Genomic DNA, 9985 nt, shown 5'->3' on the forward strand with positions numbered 1-9985 from the left:
AAAGTTGGTTTTTGATAATGTGTGATATCCCCAAAATGCAACTATCATATTATAGTAGAGTACACAGAATTGTATTCAGTTTTGGGTATTTCAGTCCAAAAGGGATGCTGGAGTACTTGAGCAAGTTAAGAGAAAAAGGAGCAAAGTGGATAAAGTTCTAGAAACAATGGCTACAGAAGATATTTAGAACAGAAACTGCTGTGTGTACAACTGGGAGAAAGGGGAGTGATGGGAACTGGATCTCAGCTCAACATGAGGAAGGGCCTTCCAACAGTCAGAGATGATGGGGTGGCTGTAGGAAGTAGTACCGGGGTGAGGAAGGCTGAGTAAGAGGCCAACCTGAGTTGCATTCTGGAACTTTCTAGCCATGTGACCTTGGGCAAGTTACTTAGCTCTTCTAAGCCTCAGTTTCTTCACCTGTAAAAGGAGATAATAACTTTTAGTGTTACTATAAGAATTAAATAGGGACTTCCCTGGTGGGACAGTGGTTAAGAATCCTCCTGCCAGTGCAGGAGACACGGGTTCGAGCCCTGGTCCGGGAAGATCTCACATGTCGTGGAGCAACAAAGCCCGTGCGCCACAACTACTGAGCCCACGTGCTGCAACTACTGAAGCCCACGCTCCTAGAGCCCCTGCAATGAGAAGCCCACGCACCCCAACGAAGAGTAGCCCCTGCTCCCAGCAACTAGAGAAAGCCCGCGCAAAGCAGCAAAGACCCAACACAGCCAAAAATAAATAAATAAATTTTTAAAAAAGAATTAAATAAGCTAATGCATGTGTAGTGCTTATCATAGTGCCTGGCACATGGCAAACCCTCCATCAGCGTTACCTATTGGCCATTATGATTGTTTGTGGTGATCAAGCTCCTTGTCTCTGGATGTTCCAACAGAGTCTGCTCGATTACTGACTGGAATCATAGGACAGATTTCTGCATTGGTAGATGGTTAGGATGTGCTGTGCCAATACTAGCAACCTGGAACTTAAGAGGCGATGTATGAAAAGGATTCAGTGGTCAAATCAGTTGACAAATGCTGGAAAATGCTGTCGACATTCAACAGGTTTCTTTATACTCTGTGACTTCTCTGAGCCTTTAATACACTACCCTGAGTTTTAAATCCCCATCATACTTGGCCACAGAACCCTTTTTCTTAGAACATTTGAGGGAAGAGAGTGTTTTGAACACATTTTAGGAAATACTGAATTAGATGATTTCTGAGATTCTTTCTGACCCTGACATCTGAAAAAGTTGTGAGTTTCAAATGCAGTGAAGTTTACAGCTACTGTTTATTGAGCACTTACTATGAGCCACGCACTGATTTGAGCACTTTAGATACCTGTCACATGATTCTCACAGTAACCCTATGACATTTCATCACCCCCTTTTTACAGTTGAGAAAATTGAGACTCAGAGGTTAAGCAACTTCCCCAAGTTCACACAGCTAACACATGGTGGAACCAGGAATACAACTTTGCCTGCTCTTCAAAGCCCTGCTCTTAACTGCTAGGCCATGCTTCAGCAGAAAGTGCTGATTTTTTGTGTATCAGTGGGTTGACTAAATATGATGATGATTATTTAGGGAAAAAAAAAACAATGTGGGGTTGGCATAATAGTAAAAGGGAGAAAACACAGTCCAGAAGCCAGGAGACTTGGGACTTGAGGGCTTGTCTTACAAATTTAGATCTTATGCCTTTTCTACTGACCAATGTTCAAGCCAGCTATTCATGCCAGGTTGCTTTAAGGTTGTTGGGAAGAGGTCATTAGTTAACAGAAAGTGAGAGGATTGTCTGTGTTAAATGACCACAGGCTCTCTTTTTCCTTTGCTAGAGGTTTCCATGGCTGTTGAAAAATGAGGCCCTTCACATATGCCCTTTACCTCTACCTTCATCCAAGATGTGATAAAAGGAGAGAAGAATTCCTTTGCTCCCTACTGTGTTAACTACACGCTACTTAACAGTAAGGAGAGCAGGATCCTCCTTCCTTGCGGGCAGTGCTGATGAGAAGGAGCACGTCCATTAAAGCTTAGAACCTGGAAAATGGGCTTCTCAGCTCAGCTCGACATCGAGGTAATGTTCATTCCCAAACATGTCAACCTCTGCCATGTGGTCAGTGTCTGGCCTGGGCCTGGATCAAACCTAGTCCTCTCCTGGCTCCTTGGCTCACTGGGAGGGAACACAGGGGTGCTGCACCTTCTACAGGCAAGGACTTGGGTTTATCACCTTTGCTTCCCCAGCACCACTGGCCAGACACCTGACAGGAACTCAGTGCTGCAGGCTGAACCCTGAACACCGGGGCTTGAGGGCCTCACGGTGGCTTCTGGCAGAATCTGCTGCCCTCATGTGGCCATCCTGGCTCAGAGACAGCAGAAGAGGAAATTCAAACCCTTGAGAGGCTGGGAAAGACAGTTGAACTGATAGCCACCAGGTGAAAGTAGCAGCCTTGTGTGTATGGGGTGAGGGGAGGCAGTGGTCCTCCAACTTTTTGGTCCCAGTACCCCTTAACACTCATAAAAATTATTGAGGACCCCAAAGACCTTTTGTTATGTGATTGATTCTCTCCTAGAAATTACAACTGAGGGCTTCCCTGGTGGCGCAGTGGTTGGGAGTCCGCCTGCCGATGCAGGGGACGCGGGTTCGTGCCCCGGTCCGGGAGGATCCCACATGCCGCGGAGCGGCTGGGCCCGTGAGCCATGGCCGCTGGGCCTGCGCGTCGGGAGCCTGTGCTCCGCAACGGAAGAGGCCACAACAGTGAGAGGCCCGCGTACCGCAAAAAAAAAATAAATAAAATTGTTTTAAAAAAGAAATTACAACTGAGAATATTTTTAAAATATTGATGTGTCAGTTCTTTTAGAAATAACAATAAACATTTCATGTTAACATAAATAACATAGTTATCAAAAGAGGTGTATTTTGCAAAGCAAAAGGAAACTTTAATAAAACGAGTGACATTTATTTAGATTTTTGCAATTCTCTTTACTGGAATACAGTAGTTCAACAGAAGACAGCTGGACTCTCATTTCTTTTGCATTCAGTCCCTTGCAGTATAGTGTCATGAAACTTCTAGAAAACTCTAGCACACATTCGTGAGAGAAGGAGAATGAAATAGGCAAAGAATATCTCAGTATTATTGTGAGATAGTCTTGACTTTACGGGGCCCTGGAACCACATTCTGAGACTAGTCCTGACTCAGGGTCCTCCTCTATCAGCCCAAGAGCCCAAGGCCAGGGAAGCCAGGAAGGGAAGCACCCTAGGTGACTTCTACTCCAAGAGGAAACTTCCACAGAAATAGATCGGAAAGCCTTCTAATTTTTTTTTCTTTTACATTTAAAACAGCTGGACTGACGTGAGACAGAAAAATTGGGAAAGAGTCAGTGTTTCTCCATCAGAGACAAGATTTTTAAATTCTCTCCAGGCTGAGGGAGAGAAGAGTGTGCAAGAGGAGATGAACAGAAAGAGGTTCCAGCAGAGTCTGTGGGAAGAGCCCAGGCCCCGTGGCCCCCCTCTTCTCCCTCATTAGGCTTCTCTCTAAAGGAGGTGGCTGAACCGCAGATAACAGAGGGGACCTGCCCCCTCCTGCCCAGGACCCTGGGGACCACAGGTGCTCAGAGGTCCTTGTCCTACCTGGCATATGGACACTCAAGGGAAGAGGTGGCCACACGGAGGTACAGGCAGAAGGACCCAAGATTCCTCTGGGTTTTCTGTGGTCCCAGAGAGCAGCACCCTTCCTGTGCCCGGAGAAGGGCACAGAAGCCAGCAGAGGGGCAGGGAGGGAGAAACTGAGAGGGTCCCCTAGTTGGGACAAGGGAGTGTGGTATGCATCCTAAGGCCAGAGATCATCTCAGTCAAAACCAAAGTAGGGGCTTCCCTGGTGGCGCAGTGGTTGAGAATCTGCCTGCCAATGCAGGGGACACGGGTTGGAGCCCTGGTCTGGGAAGATCCCACATGCCGCAGAGCAACTGGGCCTGTGAGCCACAGCTACTGAGCCTGCGCATCTGGAGCCTGTGCTCCGCAACAAGAGAGGCCGCGACAGTGAGAGGCCCGCGCACCGTGATGAAGAGTGGCCCCCGCTCGCCGCAACTAGAGAAAGCCCTCGCACAGAAATGAAGACCCAACACAGCCAAATAAATAAATAAATAAATAAATAAATGTTAAAAAAAACCAAACAAAGTGGACTAACCATGAACAATCCAAAAAGGAAATTAAGAAAACAATCCAATTTATAACAGCATCAAAAAGAATAAAATATTTAGGAACAAACTTAATCCAGGAGGCAAAACTACAAAACATTGCTGAAAGAAATTAAAGAAGACACAGATAAATGGAAAGACATCCATGTTCAACCCAACACAGCCAAATAAATAAATAAATAAATAAATAAATGAATGTTAAAAAAAACCAAACAAAGTAGACTAACCATGAACAATCCAAAAAGGAAATTAAGAAAACAATCCAATTTATAACAGCATCAAAAAGAATAAAATATTTAGGAACAAACTTAATCCAGGAGGCAAAACTACAAAACATTGCTGAAAGAAATTAAAGAAGACACAGATAAATGGAAAGACATCCATGTTCATGGACTGGAAGACTTAATATTGTTAAGATGTCAATACTACCCAAAGTGATCTACAGATTCAATGCAATCCCTACCAAAACCCCAATGACATTTTTTGCAGAAATAGGAAAAAACATCCTGAAGTTCATATGGTATTTCAAAGGACCCCAAATAGCCAAAACAATCTTGAAAAAGGACAAAGTTGAAGGCCTCATACTTCCTGATTTCAAAACTTACTAAAAACCTACAGTAATCAAAACAGTGTTGTGGGCTTCCCTGGTGGCGCAGTGGTTGCGCGTCCGCCTGCCGATGCAGGGGAACCGGGTCCGCGCCCCGGTCTGGGAGGATCCCACATGCCGCGGAGCGGCAATTAAAGAAGACACAGATAAATGGAAAGACATCCATGTTCATGGACTGGAAGACTTAATATTGTTAAGATGTCAATACTACCCAAAGTGATCTACAGATTCAATGCAATCCCTACCAAAACCCCAATGACATTTTTTGCAGAAATAGGAAAAAACATCCTGAAGTTCATATGGTATTTCAAAGGACCCCAAATAGCCAAAACAATCTTGAAAAAGGACAAAGTTGAAGGCCTCATACTTCCTGATTTCAAAACTTACTAAAAACCTAAACAAAACAAAACAGTGTTGTATGGCATAAAGACAGATCAATGAACAGAATAGAGAACCCAGAAATAAACCCTTGTGTATATGGTCAAATAATCTATGAGAAGGGTTCCAAGACCACTCAATGGGAAAAGGATGGTCTCTTCAACAAATGGTGTTGGGAAAACTGGACATCCATATGCAAAAGAATGAGGTTGAACCCTAACCTTACATCATACACAAAAATTAACTCAAAATGGATTACATAAGACTCCCTAACTATAAAACCCCTAGAAGAAAACATAGGAGAAAAGCTTCATGCCATTGGATTTGACAATGATTTCTTGGCTATGACCCAAATGTACAGGCATCAAAAGCAAAAAGAGACAAGTGGGACTTCATCACACTTAAAAACTTCTGTGCATCAAAGGAAACAATCAACAAAGTGTGAAGGCAACCTAAAGAATGGGAGAAAATATATGTAAATCATATATCTGATAAGCGGTTTAATAACCAGAATATGAAAAGAACACCTACAACTCAACAACAAAAAACCAAATAATCTGATTGAAAAATGGGCAAAGAAATAAAATAGACACTTCTCCAAAGAAGATATACAAATGGCTTACAAACACATGAAAAGATGTTCAACACTGTTAATCATTAGGGAAATGCAAATCGAAACCACAAATAGATATCACCTCACATCCATTAGGATGGCTGCTATCAAAACAAAACAAAACAAAACAGAAAATAACAAGCATTGGTGAGGACATGGAGAAATTGAAAGTCTTGTGCAATGTTGGTGGGAATGTAAAATAGTGTAGCCGCTATGGAAAATAGTGTGCTGTTTCCTCAAAAAATTAAATAGAATTACCATATGATCCAGCAATCCCACTTCTGGGTATATATCCCAAAGAATTGAAAGCAAGATCTCAAAGAGATATTTGCACAGCTATGTGCATTGCAGCATTATCCACAATGGCCAAGAGGTAGAACCAATCCAAATGCTCATTGACAGCTGAATAAAGAAAATGTGGAATGTACATACAATGGAATATTATTTAACATAAAAAGGAATGAAATCTGTCACATGCTACAACGTGGATGAACTTGAAGGACTTTATGCTAAGAGAAATAAGCCAGCCACAAAAAGAGAAATACTGTATAAATTACACTTAGATGAGTTATCTAGAGCAATCAAAATCATAGAGAAAGTAGAGCGATGGTTGCCAGGGGCTGGCAGGGAGAGAAAAATGAGGAGTCGTTCAATGGGTACAGAGTTTCAGGGTTGCAAGATGAAAACATTCTGGAGATTTAATCCACAACAATGTGAATATGCTTGACACTACTGAACTCTGCACTTGAAAATGATTAAGATGGTAAATTTTTACTTTTTTTTTTTTTTTTGCGGTACGCGGGCCTCTCACTGTTGTGGCCTCTCCCGTTGCAGAGCACAGGCTCCGGACGCGCAGGCTCAGCGGCCATGGCTCATGGGCCCAGCAGACGCTCCGGAGGCGCAGGCTCAGCGGCCATGGCTCATGGGCCTAGTCGCTCCGTGGAATGTGGGATCTTCCCAGACCGGGGCATGAACCCGTGTCCCCTGCATCAGCAGGCGGACTCTCAACCACTGCGCCACCAGGGAAGCCCTAAGATGGTAAATTTTATGTTCTGTTTTTTACCACAATTAAAAAGAAAAAGAAATCAAAGCATATAGGTGCCAATCAAGGACTACATGTGCTTCCCCCATCCCTTCACACTTAGGCGCTACTCCAAGAAGAGGGGAGAAGATGACAATTCATAAAACTGAGTTTATCAGCTTTATTTTCTAACAATAGGCACAATGGGACTTAAGTTACAGAAAAAGTAAGAAAGTTATTGTGGCAAACACTGTTAGTTGTCTAACTAAAACCTTCCCTGCTCCTCTGCCATTTCTTCCTTAACTAACAGAACTCCAATTTTATTCAGATATCCACCCCTCCCCCGTGAGACTCAGGGTTAAGTTCTGATTGGTCTAGGCTGGCCATGGCAATCCCATACTAAACCAGTGATTGGTTTAGGTGTCGGGATGTGACACAATTCTGGCCAATGAGATTTAGGGGGAAATCTGCCCAGGGGGCTTCTAAGAATGTTTTGCATTGACCTTAAAAAATGACACAGGAATATTCATTCTCTCTCCCCCTCCCCTCCTCTCTCTCTCTGCATCTGGCTCTGCACAGGTGAGAATGCCAGAGAAGAAAATGGAAAGAATGAAACAATAATCAATGATGATTTCGTTGAACTGCTAAATAAACCAAACCCAGAACCACCATATTCTACTTCTTGTCATGTGAGATAACAAACTCCTGACTGTTTAAGTCCATTGGAGCCTAAATTAAGACAACACCTACCCCAATTTAAACAATTTAATTTAATTTAAACAATTAAAAAAAAAAGTCCTCTACTAAGGCCTTCAGATACTTGTAACCACAGCATCCTGGTGGTTTTCTGTATTCTTTCACATCTGGAAACATGGTGTAAAATAAGTCCCCCTCATTCTGCACCATGGCCATCTGGAATCAGGGAGGGTCACCTTTCCCTCAGGGATCTCAGGTACCACTCTGAGGCCCCAGCACCCATGCCTCTAACCAGCTCTGCTTTGCTGTCTGTTTTGCCACTGCAACCCTCTTGGGTTTGACTTGTGCTTCTGGAAACTAAAAATTCTTTCAGTGGCCAGACTCCAAGCCCCATGAGACCTGAATCTTTTCATTTCTATATCTCCATGCTGCCTGGAATACACCAAAGAGGTAGCAAGTTCTCTGGTATGAATAAATGAATTTCCTCCTGAAGCAGGGCATATCATGCCCAGAAAAGTCTCTGTGGTGACAACTGACAGCTCTGCCTGTACCAGCCCCTCCAACTACCCTCAATGCACAGGGCCAGGACCAGTAGGGATGAGCCTGGGACAATTAACCAAGTCCCAGGTCAGGGGCTGAAGGGCAGGCAGAGTTCCTCTAGTGCCAAGAGTCCCACTTTCCTCCCCCCCAAGAGCCCTGTGTCACCCCCCCCACCACGTTTAATTCTGGTCTACCAGACTCGCTGTGGTTATTAGCTAATAGTTCGAGTGGCCTTGACGTAGCTTTTTAAAAACTGTTAAAATACCATTTGGATCACTTTTACTACTCTTCAAATTACTAGTTTGGCAATCACTAATGTGTTTTAAACCCTTCACTTTATAAATGTGAGAAACTGGGGTCCAAAGAGGTAAATTGGCCAGCTGGTCATGGCTGTGGGTAGCTGACTATAAATCGACTTTCTAGGCCCCAAACACCCATACATTTTATTGTATTACACTCTTCTTTTGTCAGGAAAGTATGACTATAGGAGAATCCCATGTGTATTTGCTTTAGGAAGATACAATTCCTCAGCCTAATGAGAAGGTAGAGGGAGACATTGGTTACGCTGGGGCAGGTCTTGTCTTAATCTGGTTCCCTCAGCAGCCAGCCTGAGACGAGGATTGAGAGCAGGCAGCTCCTGTGCACTGTGGGGGATGTACCAGTATGGGGGGAGGGGGAGGAGGAGGGATGAGGGGGAGGGGAGGGGAGGGGGAGGGGAGGGGGGCAGCAGCAGGTCAAGGTGCATCATCAGGCTTCTGGCGGGGAGGCCAGTGGGGGACAAGGAGTGTTGACTGAACAATTCCCCAACCCACCCCGACTCCTACATCTGCAAAGGAAAGTCACTCCCTGATCCTATTCTAGTCCTTCATCCTTAAATATGAGCCATCAAGCAGGGATCATTGGCCATTTTAGAACAGGTATAAAAAAGAAAAGGATGAGCAGATGAAGAAAAAGATAACCCCCAAGAAAACTGGGAGGATTCAGAGAGTAGAAAACTTTTAAAACTGATTAATTTTTCCAGAGAGATCTGAGATGATATTATCTATGTCAAAACATTAACAGGTCAGCGGTGAGAAAGGAACAAGTAGAGGTGAACACTTCTGGGAAATTTTTAAAAATATGATGCCATTCATCACACACACACACACACAATTCTGTTAACTGTGTGTGGTGATGGATGTTAAGTAGGCTTATTGTGGTGATCATTTCACAATATATACTCTTAAAAAAGAGACAATAGGCCCAAAATAGAGTCACCTGTGCTAAGCCCACATCACCAAACCAAGACTTAATGTCTAACCTAATTGCAGTCAGCCTGTCCAGAACTGTAATCTTAACCAGTCTGTCTGAAATTTCCTGGTCAGCACTACTGAGGTCATCTGCCAGCTAGACCCCTGCCATCCCCCAAAGGCAGGTGACCTTCCCTGAAACAATCCACTCTCTGCTTGTAACTTCCTTGTCCTGTCTCCTTCTGCCTATAGAAGTCTTCCATTTTGTTCCACAGTTCAGACCTCCTTTCTATCCACTAGATGGGATGCTGCCTGATTCAAAAATCACTGAGTAAAGCCAATTAGATCTTTACATGTACTCAGTTAAATTTTGTGTTTTTTTTAACAATACAAATATCAAATCATTATGTTGTACATCTGAAACTAATATAATATTATATGTCACTTAATTTTTTTAAATGTAATTGCCAAAAAATAAAGTGTTGGAAGGCTGAAAGATAAATTAGAATATAGGCAGGAGAGACAAAGAGAGAGCACAAGTGAATAGTTTAGAGACAATAAGGAACAATTTGAAAGATCTAACAGCAGTCTCAACAAAGCAAACAAACAGGGCTTTCCTGTTGGCGCAATGGTTGAGAGTCCGCCTGCCGATGCAGGGGACACGGGTTCGTGCCCCGGTCCGGGAAGATCCCACATGCCGCGGAGCGGCTGGGCCCG

The sequence above is a fragment of the Physeter macrocephalus genome, chromosome 4, assembly GCF_002837175.3.
Source record: "Physeter macrocephalus isolate SW-GA chromosome 4, ASM283717v5, whole genome shotgun sequence".
Classification (NCBI taxonomy): Eukaryota; Metazoa; Chordata; class Mammalia; order Artiodactyla; family Physeteridae; genus Physeter; species Physeter macrocephalus.